The 19,126-nt window shown below is 48.5% G+C and overlaps 1 protein-coding gene across 1 annotated transcript in view; it reads left to right on the top strand.

Annotated features, from left to right (window-relative positions):
• The window catches only part of RPS23 (ribosomal protein S23), a 415,955-nt gene that overhangs the window by 373,980 nt on the left and 22,849 nt on the right, over positions 1 to 19,126 (top strand). The gene's annotated exons all lie outside the window — the stretch shown is intronic.

Here is a 19,126-nt window from a genome sequence, read left to right as displayed (position 1 = left end):
TGTTATGGATGATACATGCTACAGGGTCAGGAGGGGTTGGGATGTCTGCAGTGTAATAATATCACATGTTATGGATGATACATGGTACAGGGTCAGGAGGGGCGGGGATGTCTGCAGTGTAATAATATCACATGTTATGGATGATACATGGTACACGGTCAGGAGGGGCTGGGATGTCTGCAGTGTAATAATATCACGTTATGGATGATACATGGTACAGGGTCAGGAGGGGCCGGGATGTCTGCAGTGTAATTATATCACATATTATGGCTGATACATGGTACAGGGTCAGGAGGGGCCGGGATGTCTGCAGTGTAATAATATCACATGTTATGGATGATACATGGTACAGGGTCAGGAGGGGCCGGGATGTTTGCAGTGTAATAATATCACATGTTATGGATGATACATGGTACAGGGTCAAGAGGGGCCGGGATGTCTGCAGTGTAATAATATCACATGTTATGGATGATACATGGTACAGGGTCAGGAGGAGTCGGGATGTCTGCAGTGTAATAATATCACATGTTATAGATGATACATGGTGCAGGGTCAGGAGGGGCCGGGATGTTTGCAGTGTAATAATATCACATGTTATGGATGATACATGGTACAGGGTCAGGAGGGGCCGGGATGTCTGCAGTGTAATAATATCACATGTTATGGATGATACATGGTACAGGGTCAGGAGGGGCTGGGATGTCTGCAGTGTAATAATATCACATGTTATGGATGATACACGGTGCAGGGTCAGGAGGGGCCGGGATGTCTGCAGTGTAATAATATCACATGTTATGGATGATGCACGGTGCAGGGTCAAGAGGGGCCGGGATGTCTGCAGTGTAATAATATCACATGTTATGGATGATGCACGGTGCAGGGTCAGGAGGGGCCTGGATGTCTGCAGTGTAATAATATCACATGTTATGGATGATACATGGTGCAGGGTCAGGAGGGGCCGGGATGTCTGCAGTGTAATAATATCACATGTTATGGATGATACATGGTACAGGGTCAGGAGGGGCCGGGATGTCTGCAGTGTAATAATATCACATGTTATGGATGATACATGGTACAGGGTCAGGAGGGGCCGGGATGTCTGCAGTGTAATAATATCACATGTTATGGATGATTCATGGTGCAGGGTCAGGAGGGGTCGGGATGTCTGCAGTGTAATAATATCACGTGTTATGGATGATACATGGTACAGGGTCAGGAGGGACTGAGATGTCTGCAGTGTAATAATATCACATGTTATGGATGATACATGGTACAGGGTCAGGAGGGGCTGGGATGTCTACAGTGTAATAATATCACATGTTATGGATGATACATGGTACAGGGTCAAGAGGGGCCGGGATGTCTGCAGTGTAATAATATCACATGTTATGGATGATACATGGTACAGGGTCAGGAGTGGCAGGGATGTCTGCAGTGTAATAATATCACATGTTATGGATAATACATGGTACAGGGTCAGGAGGGGCCGGGATGTCTGCAGTGTAATAATATCACATGTTATGGATAATACATGGTACAGGGTCAGGAGGGGCCGGGATGTCTGCAGTGTAATAATATCACATGTTATGGATGATACATGGTACAGGGTCAGGAGGGGTCAGGATGTCTGCAGTGTAATAATATCACATGTTATGGATGATACATGGTACAGGGTCAGGAGGGGAGGGATGTCTGCAGTGTAATAATATTACATGTTATGGATGATACATGGTACAGGGTCAGGAGGGGCGGGGTGTCTGCAGTGTAATAATATCACACGTTATGGATGATACATGGTACAGGGTCAGGTGGGGCCGGGATGTCTGCAGTGTAATAATATCACATGTTATGGATGATACATGGTACAGGGTCAGGAGGGGCCGGGATGTCTGCAGTGTAATAATATCACATGTTATGGATGATACATGGTACAGGGTCAGGAGGGGCGGGATGTCTGCAGTGTAATAATATCACATGTTATGGATGATACATGGTACAGGGTCAGGAGGGGTGGGGGTGTCTGCAGTGTAATAATATCACATGTTATGGATGATACATGGTGCAGGGTCAGGAGGGGCCGGGATGTCTGCAGTGTAATAATATCACATGTTATGGATGATACATGGTACAGGGTCAGGAGGGGCACGGGATGTCTGCAGTGTAATAATATCACATGTTATGGATGATACATGGTACAGGGTCAGGAGGGGCCGGGATGTCTGTAATAATATCACATGTTATGGATGATACATGGTACAGGGTCAGGAGGGGACGGGATGTCTGCAGTGTAATAATATCACATGTTATGGATGATACATGGTACATGGTCAGGAGGGGCCGGGATGTCTGCAGTGTAATAATATCACATGTTATGGATGATACATGGTACAGGGTCAGGAGGGGCCGGGATGTCTGCAGTGTAATAATATCACATGTTATGGATGATACATGGTACAGGGTCAGGAGGGGCCGGGATGTCTGCAGTGTAATAATATCACATGTTATGGATGATACATGGTACAGGTTCAGGAGGGGCAGGGATGTCTGCAGTGTAATAATATCACATGTTATGGATGATACATGGTACAGGGTCAGGAGGGGCCGGGATGTCTGCAGTGTAATAATATCACATTATGGATGATGCATGGTACAGGGTCAGGAGGGGCCGGGATGTCTGCAGTGTAATAATATCACATGTTATGGATGATACATGGTACAGGGTCAGGAGGGGCCAGGATCTCTGCAGTGTAATAATATCACATGTTATGGATGATACATGGTACAGGGTCAGGAGGGGTCGGGATGTCTGCAGTGTAATAATATCACATGCTATGGATGATACATGGTACAGGGTCAGGAGGGGCTGGGATGTCTGCAGTGTAATAATATCACATGTTATGGAGGATACATGGTACAGGGTCAGGAGGGGAGGGATGTCTGCAGTGTAATAATATCACATGTTATGGATGATAAATGGTACAGGGTCAGGAGGGGCGGGGATGTCTGCAGTGTAATAATATCATATGTTATGGATGATACATGGTACAGGGTCAGGAGGGGCCGGGATGTCTGCAGTGTAATAATATCACGTTATGGATGATACATGGTACAGGGTCAGGAGGATCTGTAGAAGTTGATGAGTGATGTGTAGCAATCCCTGGCAGCAGTGACAGGCCTGTAGCCTTCATGTAACAATGCCATGTGTGTCTGGGTCAGCGCCAGGTACCATCCTGCTCTCTGGGAGAGGTTACTGTCAGACATCTTGGATCTCTTCCTACGACAATCTCAGGTACAATCGGACATTATTGCAAAATATTCTTTTTATAACGCAGCAGTTTATAAATCATTGAGTGCTGAATGTACTTCTGCCCCTAGCGCTGGCCCAGATTATTATATAGATATATAGAGAGATAGAGAGCAGCAGTGATTCCCTGGTGCTGTCCAATCTGTAACGGGTTCACATACATTACATAAAGACAAGAACAAATACAATGTCAGACACCAGGGTTACTGGACCCCCCGTACCACCACAGACGAGTCTAAGTGGTACCAGGTTTTTACCAAAGCCCGCCACAAAGCGGGTTGGACTTGCTGCGGCGTGGTACCACCAGGTCGCTCCACAGACACGATTTTGCCCAAGGTGTGGTGCAGAATTGTCAGGCAAAACCGTGGTCAGGGACAGACAGGAGGTCGAGACAGGCAGCACAGGATCAGAGTCGGGGACATAGCGGAAGCTCAGGACAGGCAGCACTGGATCAGAGTCGGGGACGTAGCGTAAGGGCAGGAAAGGCAGTACAGCATCAGAGTCCGCGACGTAGCGGAAGGTTTAGACAGGCAGCACTGGATCAGAGTCGGGGACGTAGCGGAAGGTCAGGAAAGGCAGTACAGCATCAGAGTCCGCGACGTAGCGGAAGGTTTAGACAGGCAGCACTGGATCAGAGTCGGGGACGTAGCGTAAGGGCAGGAAAGGCAGTACAGCATCAGAGTCCGTGACGTAGCGGAAGGTTTAGACAGGCAGCACAGGATCAGAGTCGGGGACGTAGCGTAAGGTCAGGACAGGCAGCACAGGATCAGAGTCTGGGACGTAGCGGAAGTTCAGACAAGCTTTCTCTATGGCTGTGAGGCACAAAGATTCGGCAAGGGACAATGGAAGAGGCTGGAATTTAAACAGAACTGAGCCAGCGCTGTATCAAAGCGAGAAGAGTGAGCGGGGGGGGGGGGGCCTGGGGAACAGAGAGGGGCATGGGTCGCAGGGCACCCGGGACATGGTAGAAGTACAAATCTACAGAGATCAGGAGACAAGTGGAAGGAGGACCCTGCCCTGAGGGCTCACAATAGATATGGGAGGGAAGATGGAGACTAATAACATATACAGTGCTGGCACCCCTGCAATTCTGTCAGATAATACCCAGTTTTTTCCTAAATTAATTGCAATCAGAAATTCTTTGGTCTTATTATCTTCATTTAATTTGTCAAAAAGCCAAATTCCACACCAAACATAAATACGGGGGTGGACACAAGTATTGGCGCTGTTTGAATAATCATGTGATGCTTGTGTAATTTGTGTAATTAACATCCCCTGTAACTTACCTGTGGCACCTACCAGGTGGGGGCAATAACTAAATCACACTTGGTGGCAGTTGAAATGGATTAAAGTTGACTCGCCCTCCGTCCTGTGTCCTTGTGTCCCACATTGAGCACGGAGAAAAGAAAGACCAAAGAACTGCCTGAGGACTTGAGAATCAAAATTGTGAGGAAGCCTGAGCAGCTCCAGGAAAGGAGAGGACCAGGAGATGTGGAGGGGGAGCAGATACCAGGAGACAGGCCAGTACACCAGGAGACGGGGGGGAGATACCAGGAGACAGGCCAGTATACCAGGAGACAGGCCAGTACACCAGGAGACAGGCCAGTACACCAGGAGACGGGGAGGAGATACCAGGAGACAGACCAGTACACCAGGAGATGTGGAGGGGGAGCAGATACCAGGAGACAGGCCAGTACACCAGGAGACGGGGAGGAGATACCAGGAGACAGGCCTGTACACCAGGAGACGGGGAGGAGATACCAGGAGACAGACCAGTACACCAGGAGATGTGGAGGAGGAGCAGATACCAGGAAACAGGCCAGTACACCAGGAGACATGGAGGAGATACCAGGAGACAGACCAGTACACCAGGAGATGTGGAGGAGGAGCAGATACCAGGAGACAGGCCAGTACACCAGGAGATGTGGAGGAGGAGCAGATACCAGGAGACAGGCCAGTACACCAGGAGACATGGAGGAGATACCAGGAGACAGACCAGTACACCAGGAGATGTGGAGGAGGAGCAGATACCAGGAGACATGGAGGAGATACCAGGAGACAGACCAGTACACCAGGAGATGTGGAGGAGATACCAGGAGACAGGCCAGTACACCAGGAGACGGGGAGGAGATACCAGGAGACAGGCCAGTACACCAGGAGACGGGGAGGAGATACCAGGAGACAGGCCAGTACATCAGGAGACGGGGAGCAGATACCAGGAGACAGGCCTGTACACCAGGAGACGGGGAGGAGATACCAGGAGACAGACCAGTACACCAGGAGATGTGGAGGAGGAGCAGATACCAGGAGACAGGCCAGTACACCAGGAGACATGGAGGAGATACCAGGAGACAGACCAGTACACCAGGAGATGTGGAGGGGCCTTAGGCTACATTCACACGGACGTATAAAAACGGCCGTATACGTACCGTTTTTTTACGGGTTACATACGGCCACATTCATTTCAATGGACAATACGTCCAACCATTTATATTGCCGTTTTTGACACTGGAGTGTACGGACCGTATACTGGCCGTATAAAAATATAGAGCATGTCCTATTATCTCCCGTATTTCAGTTCTGTATGCCCTAAAAGTCTATGGGCATGTATAAAATACGGGTTAAATACGTGCTGCATACGGATGAAAAACGTCACGTATATACGGGCTCATACGGCCCGTAAATACAGGAATGGAGAAATCATACGGTCGTGTGAATGTAGCCTTAGGAGGACAACAACCCAGCAGTAGGACTAATACCTCTGCCTTTGTGCAAGGAGGAAAGGATGAGCAGTGGCCGAGCCCTGCAACATGGCCTCCAGCAGCCACGAATGTGCCTTTTTGTATTAACACATGGAAAACGGATTTCAAAAAATGTCCATAATGGATGCAAAATGTGTTGAAAATGCAACATAAACATTATAGATGAAACCTCGGATAAACCTCCATTCTTGACTTTATTCCCGGTGGCCATGGATGGTGATAAGTCACCAGCTCTGTTGTTAGTGTGAGTGTAGTGTTACTTGTAATCACTCTTCTCGGAGCACGGAATCCTCGCTGGGTTCATGGATTTATTGTACATTTTGTATTTTGAATGCAAACAATATCTGGTGATCTAACGAGCAAATAGTAACGGAATGAAACATAAGGTTGTAGAGACGATTCACTATTTCATCCTCTGACATCTTCCAAATGTGTTGGCCTCTTGTGTCTCTCGTGCAAAAATGTTCCACACACATCAGAACAAAACTGTTTTATTCAACCAAATACGATATGAGAAAAGTGGATCTACAACACATACATGCACATACCTAACACATTATAAACATCATAACCATTTTCTGTGCAACATTTGTTAGTTATTTGTTTCAAGTGCTTCATTCCGACTTAAAAGGCGCAAGCACGTGGCAATCTTGGCGCTATGAAAAAACTAAATAACAATCACGTGACACAAACAACTTTACACATTAAGCGCACAATGAACAACGCAAGAGAACTAGAAGGAGCACAGGAGACGCTCTGTCCCTAACAGTTCAGGTCGGTGACACATTTCAGTGTGAGACACGTTACTATATAAGGGTGCCTTCAGACACAGTATGCCCGCCGTGTGCTGGAGAGGAGGGGGCCCCTCCTCCCTCCATAGAAAACAGCGCCGCACGGCCGCACACTCACAGAAAAATACAGCAAGCTCTTTCTCTTTGCGGTGTGCGGCCTGGATCGGTGCCCAATATGTGTGGCACCGTATCGCCGCCGTGCCGCTATTGCCATCTATGGGTACGTACATGCGGCCGCAAACAGCCATGTGAAAGAACCCTAAAATACACATTTTAGCACGACGGGGAGAGGAACATAGGAACATATGGCGCACGGCACCGTACTACGGAGAGAGATAGGACATGTCCTATCTTTTTCTGGGGTACGGTGCCGCACATGTGCAGCACCGTACCGGTCCCGATGGCCGCTGTGCGCCCATTGGCGTCTATGGGGGACATATATCAGCTGTATATTGTCACCCAGTAGTCTGAACAGATTGCTTCTCTAGGAGAACCACTAGGCCAAGTTGCCGCTGCGCTGTAACAGCTGCTTTCCTCTAAGCACCAGCATCAGGCTCCTGCGACTTCTCCACTCACCCCGGCCTGTCCACCTGACAAGTATGATGGCCGATCCCAAGCTGTGCAGGGTCTTTATTACCCAGTGCTCCCTGCACATAAAACTGATGCCATCCCAGTTTGTCACCGACTGCTCCAAGGTGGCATTCATTGTAAGTCTGCTCTCCGGGAAGGCCTTGGCCTGGGCTACTCCTCTATGGGACAGAGGCGATCCAGTCACAGCCACCCATACTGCATTCCTGGCTAAATTGCAGTCCGTGTTAGAGGAATCTGCACGAGCCTCCTCAGCTGAAACAGCGCTGTTCAACCTGCACCAAGGAGACTCATCAGTGGGCGATTATGCTGTCAAGTTCCACACCCTGGCAAAGACGCTTTGGCCGCCCGTGACCTGCTGGCTACTCTGAGTGGTCTCATCACCCTGGCCACTCGGATAGACGTGCGGTTCATGGTTCGCCTTAAGCAACCTCTTGCCTCCTCCTCAGTAAGTGGACAGCTTCTCTCTGGTCCGGTACCGCACTGAACCCATCTGTCTTCAACTTGGACCAACCCGCACTTACCTCTCCACGATCCGGCTCTGGTCCCGGCTAGGTCGCGCAAGCATCCCCGGTCCCTAGGGCACGTGCGCGCGCCCGTCCTGTTCCTGTGTTTCAGTTCCTGCTCCTGCTTTGTGTTCCTTCCTACACTGTTCTCCCGCTGTCATGCCGGACTTGGACTGTGTTCCGCTTTGCGGCGGGCTCTGGTGAACACCAGGGGCCACTTAGACTCCGGTCCCAGGTGTCGGCTAATACCATCTCCCACGGTGGTCCTGAGGGTCCACAGACCCAGAACCCTGACACCTCAATGCTCTTGGCGCTGTAGGCTTGTCCCCTATAATAGAGTTTGGCCACAACTGCCAGGGACACCAAGGTAACAGAGTTTGTTGCCCCAAAGATGTTGAAGGGATACCCCATATGGCACTCACAGGGGGTTTGTGGACTGGAGGCCATACCCCCACAGATCACCCTGGTGCTATAATATCAAGCCATTAGTGTGTCCTTTATTCCGCACAGTTCAGTAACAGAAGCAAGAACCACCTCCTGTGTTGTTTGCTCATCCAGAACACATTTCTTTATGTGTTAATTTTGAAACACGATCATGAACTTTTGAGGTCAGATTAATGTGAATCCTGGCCAGAGACAGGGTCGTAGTGTCACAGGGTCGTAGTATCAGTCTGCTGCTGGCTACACGTGTCCTGTCTGCATCGCTCGGTGTCTGGTGGCTACAACATCTGTGACTAACTAATGATAGTTACCATGGGCTTCTATAGGATGTACTGTGGCAACATCTTGAATAGTTGCAGGATAGGGTGATAAGGGTAACTATCAGACACATCCAATCTATGGGGCATATATAGTATAAGGCGGCTATTCAGTATGTATGGCTGGTAACACTTGATTTCCTTATTTAGTGGTGTTGGTTTAGTCCATATGGTGAATAGGCCACAACCCAACAGCAACAAACTTTGAGGACATTATATCGGCCCTCAGGACAAAATGAAATGAGACAGATAAATCATATTGCAGTAAAAGGGATCATGTTTAAAGAGAAGCGTACAACTTTACAGTAATGTCAGGTCACATTCTCACAGATCTAAACCAGATTCTATTTCATGACAACATTGATGTCACATACAATTGGGCTTATTTACTAAGGGTCAGCACAGCGCATTTTCGTCGGGTTTCCCGACTTTTTCCGTTTTAAGCTGTATTTAACTGGGGTTTTTGGTGCACCTGACCGTATTTTGGCACAATCGTGCCGACTTTCATGTGACACAAATCGGGGGCGTGGCCGACGGACAACCCGACTGATTCGGACTTACATGCACCAGGAAGAAGAAGGTGAACTCTGGGGACCTGAGCGGGGAAGCGACACATGCAGGATATCGGGCGCAGGATCTTAGTGACTCCCCGCACAGCGCATTATACACGGACAATGCACTTACATGCACCGGGAAGAAGAAGGTGAACTCCAGGGACCTGAGCGGGGAAGTGACACATGCAGGATATCGGGCGCACGATCTTAGTGACTCCCCGCACAGCGCATTATACACGGACAATGCACTTACATGCACCAGGAAGAAGAAGGTGAACTCCGGGGACCTGAGCGGGGAAGCGACACATGCAGGATATCGGGCACACGATCTTAGTGACTCCCCGCACAGCGCATTATACACGGACAATGCACTTACATGCACCAGGAAGAAGAAGGTGAACTCCGGGGACCTGAGCGGGGAAGTGACACATGCAGGATATTGGGCGCACAATCTTAGTGACTCCCCGCACAGCGCATTATACACGGACAATGCACTTACATGCACCAGGAAGAAGAAGGTGAACTCCGGGGACCTGAGCGGGGAAGTGACACATGCAGGATATCGGTCGCACGATCTTAGTGACTCCCCGCACAGCACATTATACACGGACAATGCACTTACATGCACCAGGAAGAAGGAGGCGAACTCCGGGGACCTGAGCGGGGAAGCGACACATGCAGGATATCGGGCGCAGGATCTTAGTGACTCCCCGCACAGCGCATTATACACGGACAATGCACTTACATGCACCAGGAAGAAGAAGGTGAACTCCGGGGACCTGAGTGGGGAAGTGACACATGCAGGATATCGGACGCACGATCTTAGTGACTCCCCGCACAGCGCGTTATACACGGACAATGCACTTACATGCACCAGGAAGGAGAAGGTGAACTCCAGGGACCTGAGCAGGGGAGCGACACATGCAGGATATCGGGCACATGATCTTGGTGAATCGCGGCAGACTTCATCCTCATCGGACAACGCACCTCGGGGATCGCGACAGGATCAGGTAAGTAAATGTGGCCCAATGTGTCAGGAATCAGGGGTAGTGGACCCCCTGGATCGCCACGGACGATGACATAAACAGATACCTAGGACCGTAATCTTATTGGCACCTGGTCTTCGCCAGAGCCCGCCGCAAAGCGGGTTGGACTTGATGCGGTGTGGCACCACCATGTCGTTCCATCGGTGCGACTTGTCCGCGGTGGCTGCCAAGGTCGAAATACAGGGTCGGCAGGCAATCTCGTGGTCGGGGTCAGGTTTGGGGTCAGAGGCAGAGCTGGCAGCGGAGGAGCGTAAACGGGAACAGATCAGGAAATCCAATCACAAGCACTAGGCACAGGACAAAGGTTTCTCGATGGCATAGAGCAGTGGTGGCGAACCTATGGCACGGGTGCCAGAGGTGGCACTCGGAGCCCTTTCTGTGGGCACCCAGGCCTTAACCCCAACAAAGAGTTTGCCAGACAGTACTCAGGGCTTCCTCATGCAATCCAATACAGCCCACAACGTGCAATGCTCAGCGCCATTTTAAAGGAACATCCTAGGCTGCCAGGGCTACAGGAGGAACAAGAAAGTGTGGACAGACATTATTGTTGGAGCGCCTGCTCTGCGAACCCTGGTTGTTCCTCTGAATCCAAGTTCTCCATCATCTTTCTATTGTATTGTTGAACTCAGGACGCCGATACGGTTAAAGCCTGTGATACAGCAGGGATCAATAAGTAACTGCTTACATTGTCATGTTGGCAGTATGCAAAATATAAGTGGTTTTTGGTTGTACTTTGGGCACTCGGTCTCCAAAAGGTTCGCCATCACTGGCATAGAGCATGAAGATCCGGCAGGGAATGCTGGGAGAGGCCGGCTTTTATCAGAATCCGGGGGCAGCCAGCACCAATCAGTGGAGTGCTGGCCCTTTAAACTTACGAGCGCCGGCACACATGCACCCTAGAAGACGGGGACGCACGCACTGGGAAGCCGAGACTGGAGCAGGAGTGTGGAGAGGTGAGTTAGGAGCACCCGCGACACAATGTTTCATTACGAATATTAAAATAAATCTGTGATCACCGTAAAAATATCTAAATGCTAAAATGTTGCTTTACAGAATCGAGCAAAAACAATAAAAAAAAGCGCAAAGCCATCGCATCCAAAAATCATAAAGAACATGGTGGGAATGATGGATCAACCAACGTATGAAGACGGAAAGAAAGGAGGGAAGCGCAGAAAATATATATATATTGGAAAAAGTATCTGAACATTTGGATATTACGTTTGGCATCAATCTAATTGCAGAAAAGGTGAAGCGACCTTAAAGTCAGTGAACCTGAAACCCTGGCGTCCATCAGGAGGAGGATCAGCCAAAGGGAAAGTTCATCCAACATCAATAACACTTTTGTGTTCACATTTTTGTAAACATTTTTTAACATAGGTTTGGGCGACGAAACCCGACAAAAAAGAGCGATTCGGACCCTTAGTAAATCTGCCCCATTTACTCCAGAATGATACTGGTGCAAAGTACACCGTCAGAAATCATCGGGAAACCCGACGAAAATGCGTCCTACGGACCCTTAGTGGATGAGCCCCAGTGACACTTGAATGAAGTGATCACATAATAAGCCATTCGATTTGTTTTGTGTGAAATCAAAGTCGATTTTCTGGACGATGATACAAGGCCACATACAGCAGCCGTATATTCGAGTATAAGCCCAGTTTTTCAGCACCAAATTGTTGGAAAACCCTAACTCGGCTTATACTTGTTTCTAAACACTGTACTCACCTTTCTGACGCCCCCCCCCCCCCCCTCCCCTGTAGGTCCTCTTCTGCTTCCGATGATCCGGTGCCTCCTCGGGTCCTTTGTCTCCTCTTGGGACCCCCTCGAGATGCCAGCGGCTCACAAACTAATGATGTCGTCACGCGGCTGACGTCATTGCCGAGCGCAAAGACCCGAAGAGAAGCAGAAAAAGGACCCGAGGAGGCACCAGAGAATCGGAAGCAGAAGAGGACCTACAAGGGACGAGGAAAAGGTGAGAACACCGTACATTTTTTGTTTACTACAGAGGGAAGCCTGGCTATATACTATGGGGCTGCCAGGCTATATACTACATGGCGGGCTGGCTGCCTATATACTACATGGCAGGCTAGCTGGCTATATACTATAGGGTGCTGACAGGCTATAAACTACAGTGGGCTGGCAGGCTATATACTACAGGGTCTGTCAGGCTATGTACTACAGGGGGCTGGCAGGCTATATACTACAGGGGGCTGGCAGGCTATATACTACAGGGGGCTGGCAGGCTATGTACTACAGGGGGCTGGCAGGCTATGTACTACAGGGGGCTGGCAGGCTATGTACTACAGGGGGCTGGCAGGCTGTATACTGCAGGGGGCTGGTAGGCTATATACTACAGGGGGATGGCAGGCTGTATACTGCAGGGGTTGGCTGGCTATAAACTATGGGACTGCCAGGCTATATACTACAAGGGGCTGACAGACTTTATACTACAGGGGGCTGACAGACTATATACTAAAGAGGGCTGACAGGCTGTGTACTACAGGGGGCTGGCTAAACACTATTGGGGGCTGGCTGGCCATATACTGTGAGGCTGCCAGGATATACTACAGGGGCTGGCTAGCTATATACGACAGGGGGGTGGCTGGCTATATATGACAGGGGGTGGCTGGCTATATATGACAGGGGGCTTGCAGGCTATATACTACAGGGGTCTGGAAGGCTATATAATAAAGGGGGCTGGCAGGCTATATACTACAGCGGCTGGCAGGCTATATACTACAGGGGGCTGGCAGGCTATATACTACAGGGGGCTGGCAGGCTATATAATAAAGGGGGCTGGCAGGCTATATACTACAGGGGCTGGCTGGCTATATACTACAGGGGGGCTGGATGGCTATATACTACAGGAGGCAGCTTGGCTATTTACTGCAGGGGCTAGCAGGCTATATACTACAGGGGCTGGCAAGCTATATACTACAGGGGGCTGGCTGGCTATATACTGCAGGGAGCTGGCAGGCTATATACTACAGGGGCTGGCAGGCTATATACTACAGGGGGGCTGGCAGGCTATATACTACAGGGGCTGGCAGGCTATATACTACAGGGGCTGGAAGGCTATATACTTACAGGGGGCTGTCAGGCTATATACTTACAGGAGGCTGGCAGGCTATATACTACAGGGGCTGGAAGGCTATATACTACAGGGCTCTGGCAGGCTATATAATAAAGAGAGCTGGCAGGCTATATAATAAAGGGGGCTGGCAGGCTATATACTACAGGGGGCTGGCAGGCTATATAAAACAGGGGCTGGCGGGCTATATACTACAGGGGGCTGGCAGGCTATATAAAACAGGGGCTGGCGGGCTATATACTACAGGGGGCTAGCTGGCTATATACTACAGGAGGCAGCTTGGCTATTTACTGCAGGGGCTAGCAGGCTATATACTACAGGGGGCTTGCAGGCCATATACTACAGGGGGCTGGCTGGCTATATACTACAGGGGGCTGGCTGGCTATATACTACAGGGGGCTGGCAGGCTATATATTACAGGGGCGGGCAGGCTATATACTACAGGGGCGGGTTGGCTATATACTACAGGGGGCTGGCAGGCTATATACTACAGGGGCTGGCTGGCTATAAACTACAGGGGCTGGCAGGCTATATACTACAGGGGGGCTGGCAGGCTATATACTACAGGGGCTGGCAGGCTATATACTACAGGGGCTGGAAGGCTATATACTACAGGGCTTTGGCAGGCTATATAATAAAGAGAACTGGCAGGCTTTATAATAAAGGGGGCTGGCAGGCTATATACTACAGGGGGCTGGCAGGCTATATAAAACAGGGGCTGGCGGGCTATATACTACAGGGGGCTGGCAGGCTATATAAAAAAGGGGCTGGCGGGCTATATACTACAGGGGGCTGGCTGGCTATATACTGCAGGGAGCTGGCAGGCTATATACTATAGGGGCTGGCAGGCTATATACTACAGGGGGGCTGGCAGGCTATGTACTACAGGGGGGCTGGCAGGCTATATACTACAGGGGCTGGCAGGCTATATACTACAGGGGCTGGAAGGCTATATACTACAGGGCTCTGGCAGGCTATATAATAAAGAGAGCTGGCAGGCTATATAATAAAGGGGGCTGGCAGGCTATATAAAACAGGGGCTGGCGGGCTATATACTACAGGGGGCTGGCAGGCTATATAAAACAGGGGCTGGTGGGCTATATACTACAGGGGGCTAGCTGGCTATATACTACAGGAGGCAGCTTGGCTATTTACTGCAGGGGCTAGCAGGCTATATACTACAGGGGGCTGGCAGGCCATATACTACAGGGGGCTGGCTGGCTATATACTACAGGGGGCTGGCTGGCTATATTCTGCAGGGGGCTGGCAGGAGATATATTACAGGGGGCTGGCAGGCTATATACTACAGGGGCGGGTTGGCTATATACTACAGGGGCTGACAGGCTGTATATTACAGGGGCTGGGCAGGCTGTATACTACAGGGGGCTGGCAGGCTATATATTACAGGGGCTGGCAGGCTATATACTACAGGGGCTGGCAGGCTATATACTACAGGGGGCTGACAGACTTTATACTACAGGGGGCTGACAGACTATATACTAAAGAGGGCTGACAGGCTATGTACTACAGGGGGCTGGCTATACACTATTGGGGGCTGGCTGGCTATATACTATAAGGCTGCCAGGCTATATACTACAGGGGCCGGCTAGCTATATACTACAGGGGGCTTGATGGATATATTCGACAGGGGGTGGCTGGCTATATACGACAGGGGGATGGCAGGCTATATACTACATGGGGCTTGCAGGCTATATACTACAGGGGGGCTGGCAGGATATATACTACAGGGGCTGGCAGGCTATATACTACAGGGGGGCTGGCAGGATATATACTACAGGGGCTGGCAGGCTAAATACTACAAGGGCTGTCAGGCTATATACTACAGGGGGGCTGGCAGGATATATACTACAGGGGCTGGCAGGCTATATACTACAGAGGCTGGAAGGCTATATACTACAGGGGGCAGACAGGCTCTATACTACAGGGGGCTGGCAGGCTATATACTACAGGGGGCTGGCAGGCTATATACTACAGGGGTCTGGAAGGCTATATAATAAAGGGGGCTGGCAGGCTATATACTACAGCGGCTGGCAGGCTATATACTACAGGGGGCTGGCAGGCTATATAATAAAGGGGGCTGGCAGGCTATATACTACAGGGGCTGGCTGGCTATATACTACAGGGGGGCTGGCTGGCTATATACTACAGGAGGCAGCTTGGCTATTTACTGCAGGGGCTAGCAGGCTATATACTACAGGGGCTGGCAAGATATATACTACAGGGGGCTGGCTGGCTATATACTACAGGGAGCTGGCAGGCTATATACTACAGGGGGCTGGCTGGCTATATACTACAGGGGGCTGGCTGGCTATATACTACAGGGGGCTGGCAGGCTATATACTACAGGGGCTGGTTGGCTATAAACTACAGGGGGCTGGCTGGCTGTATACTACAGGGGGCTGGCAGGCTATACACTACAGGGTCTGGGAGGCTATATACTACAGGGGCTGGTTGGCTATAAACTACAGGGGACTGGCAGGCTGTATACTACAGGGGGCTGGCAGGCTATACACTACAGGGTCTGGGAGGCTATATACTACAGGGGCTGGTTGGCTATAAACTACAGGGGACTGGCAGGCTGTATACTACAGGGGGCTGGCAGGCTATACACTACAGGGTCTGGGAGGCTATATACTACAGGGGGCTGGCAGGCTATACACTACAGGGTCTGGGAGGCTATATACTACGGAGGCTGGCAGGCTATATACTACAAGAGGCTGGCTGTACACTACAGGGATATATATATATATATATAAGATAACTATAGGATGTGTATGATATATGTAGGATATGAAGAACACTGGATGATTTATAACAGACTATGTTTGCACCTCCGGCCTCTGATAAGACACAATAATTTATTAATCCATAATCTGATTCTCATTAATAAGAATGAACTTTGCTCAAAGATGAGGAAATCAATAAATCCATAAGATTCCTCAAGAAACAAATGTTAACTCTTTCATTCCATAATAATAGAGGAGGAGGTGACCAGTCTGATCTAGTAATACAGCAAATCCTGTATATAATGATATATGTACAGCCGGTATAACCTGGGGATCTCCTGTGTATAATGATATATGTACAGCCGGTATAACCCGGGGATCTCCTGTATATAATGATATATGTACAGCCGGTATAACCTGGGGATCTCCTGTATATAATGATATATGTACAGCCGGTATAACCTGGGGATCTCCTGTATATAATGATATATGTACAGCCGGTATAACCTGGGGATCTCCTGTATATAATGATATCTGTACAGCCGGTATAACCTGGGGATCTCCTGTATATAATGATATATGTACAGCCGGTATAACCTGGGGATCTCCTGTATATAATGATATATGTACAGCCGGTATAACCTGGGGATCCCCTGTATATAATGATATATGTACAGCCGGTATAACCTGGGGATCTCCTGTATATAATGATATATGTACAGCCGGTATAACCTGGTGATCTCCTGTATATAATGATATATGTACAGCCGGTATAACCTGGGGATCCCCTGTATATAATGATATATGTACAGCCGGTATAACCTGGGGATCTCCTGTATATAATGATATATGTACAGCCGGTATAACCTGGGGATCTCCTGTATATAATGATATATGTACAGCCGGTATAACCTGGGGATCTCCTGTATATAATGATATATGTACAGCCGGTATAACCTGGGGATCTCCTGTATATAATGATATAAGTACAGCTGGTATAACCTGGGGATCTCCTGTATATAATGATATATGTACAGCCGGTATAACCTGGGGATCTCCTGTATATAATGATATATGTACAGATGGTATAACCTGGGGATCTCCTGTATATAATGATATATGTACAGCCGGTATAACCTGGAGATCTCCTGTATATAGTGATATATGTACAGCCGGTATAACCTGGGGGTCTCCTGTATATTATGATATATGTACAGCCGGTATAACCTGGGGATCTCCTGTATATAATGATATATGTACAGCCGGTATAACCTGGGGATCTCCTGTATATAATGATATATGTACAGCCGGTATAACCTGGGGATCTCCTGTATATAATGATATATGTACAGCCGCTATAACCTGGGGATCTCCTGTATATAATGATATATGTACAGCCGGTATAACCTGGGGATCTCCTGTATATAATGATATATGTACAGTCGGTATAACCTGGGGATCTCCTGTATATACTGATATATGTACAGCCGGTATAACCTGGGGATCTCCTGTATATAGTGATATATGTACAGCCGGTATAACCTGGGGATCTCCTGTATATAGTGATATATGTACAGCCGGTATAACCTGGGGATCTCCTGTATATAATGATATATGTACAGCCGGTATAACCTGGGGATCTCCTGTATATAATGATATATGTACAGTCGGTATAACCTGGGGATCTCCTGTATATAATGATATATGTACAGCTGGTATAACCTGGGGATGTCCTGTATATAGTGATATATGTACAGCCGGTATAACCTGGGGATCTCCTGTATATAATGATATATGTACAGCCGGTATAACCTGGGGATCTCCTGTATATAATGATACATGTACAGCCGGTTTAACCTGGGGATCTCCTGTATATAATGATATATGTACAGCCGGTATAACCTGGGGATCTCCTGTATATAATGATATATGTACAGCCGGTATAACCTGGGGATCTCCTGTATATAATGATATAAGTACAGCCGGTATAACCTGGGGATCTCCTGTATATAATGATATATGTACAGCCGGTATAACCTGGGGATCTCCTGTATATAATGATATATGTACAGATGGTATAACCTGGGGATCTCCTGTATATAATGATATATGTACAGCCGGTATAACCTGGAGATCTCCTGTATATAGTGATATATGTACAGCCGGTATAACCTGGAGGTCTCCTGTATATTATGATATATGTACAGCTAGTATTACCTGGGGATCTCCTGTATATAATGATATATGTACAGCCGGTATAACCTGGGGATCTCCTGTATATAATGATATATGTACAGTCGGTATAACCTGGGGATCTCCTGTATATACTGATATATGTACAGCTGGTATAACCTGGGGATCTCCTGTATATACTGATATATGTACAGCCGGTATAACCTGGGGATCTCCTGTATATAATGATATATGTACAGCTGGTATAACCTGGGGATCTCCTGTATATAATGATATATGTACAGCCGGTATAACCTGGGGATCTCCTGTATATAATGATATATGTACAGCTGGTATAACCTGGGGATCTCCTGTATATAGTGATATATGTACAGCCGGTATAACCTGGGGATCTCCTGTATATAGTGATATATGTACAGCCGGTATAACCTGGGGATCTCCTGTATATAATGATATATGTACAGCCGGTATAACCTGGGGATCTCCTGTATATAATGATATATGTACAGCCGGTATAACCTGGGGATCTCCTGTATATAATGATATATGTACAGCCGGTATAACCTGGGGATCTCCTGTATATAGTGATATATGTACAGCTGGTATAACCTGGGGATCTCCTGTATATAGTGATATATGTACGGCCGGTATAACCTGGGGATCTCCTGTATATAGTGATATATGTACGGCCGGTATAACCTGGGGATCTCCTGTATATAATGATATATGTACGGCCGGTATAACCTGGGGATCTCCTGTATATAATGATATATGTACAGCCGCTAT

This window comes from Engystomops pustulosus, chromosome 5, assembly GCF_040894005.1.
Source record: "Engystomops pustulosus chromosome 5, aEngPut4.maternal, whole genome shotgun sequence".
Classification (NCBI taxonomy): domain Eukaryota; kingdom Metazoa; phylum Chordata; class Amphibia; order Anura; family Leptodactylidae; genus Engystomops; species Engystomops pustulosus.
The sequence above is the reverse complement of the archived record's forward strand: the minus strand, read 5'-3'. Positions and strand labels throughout refer to the sequence as shown.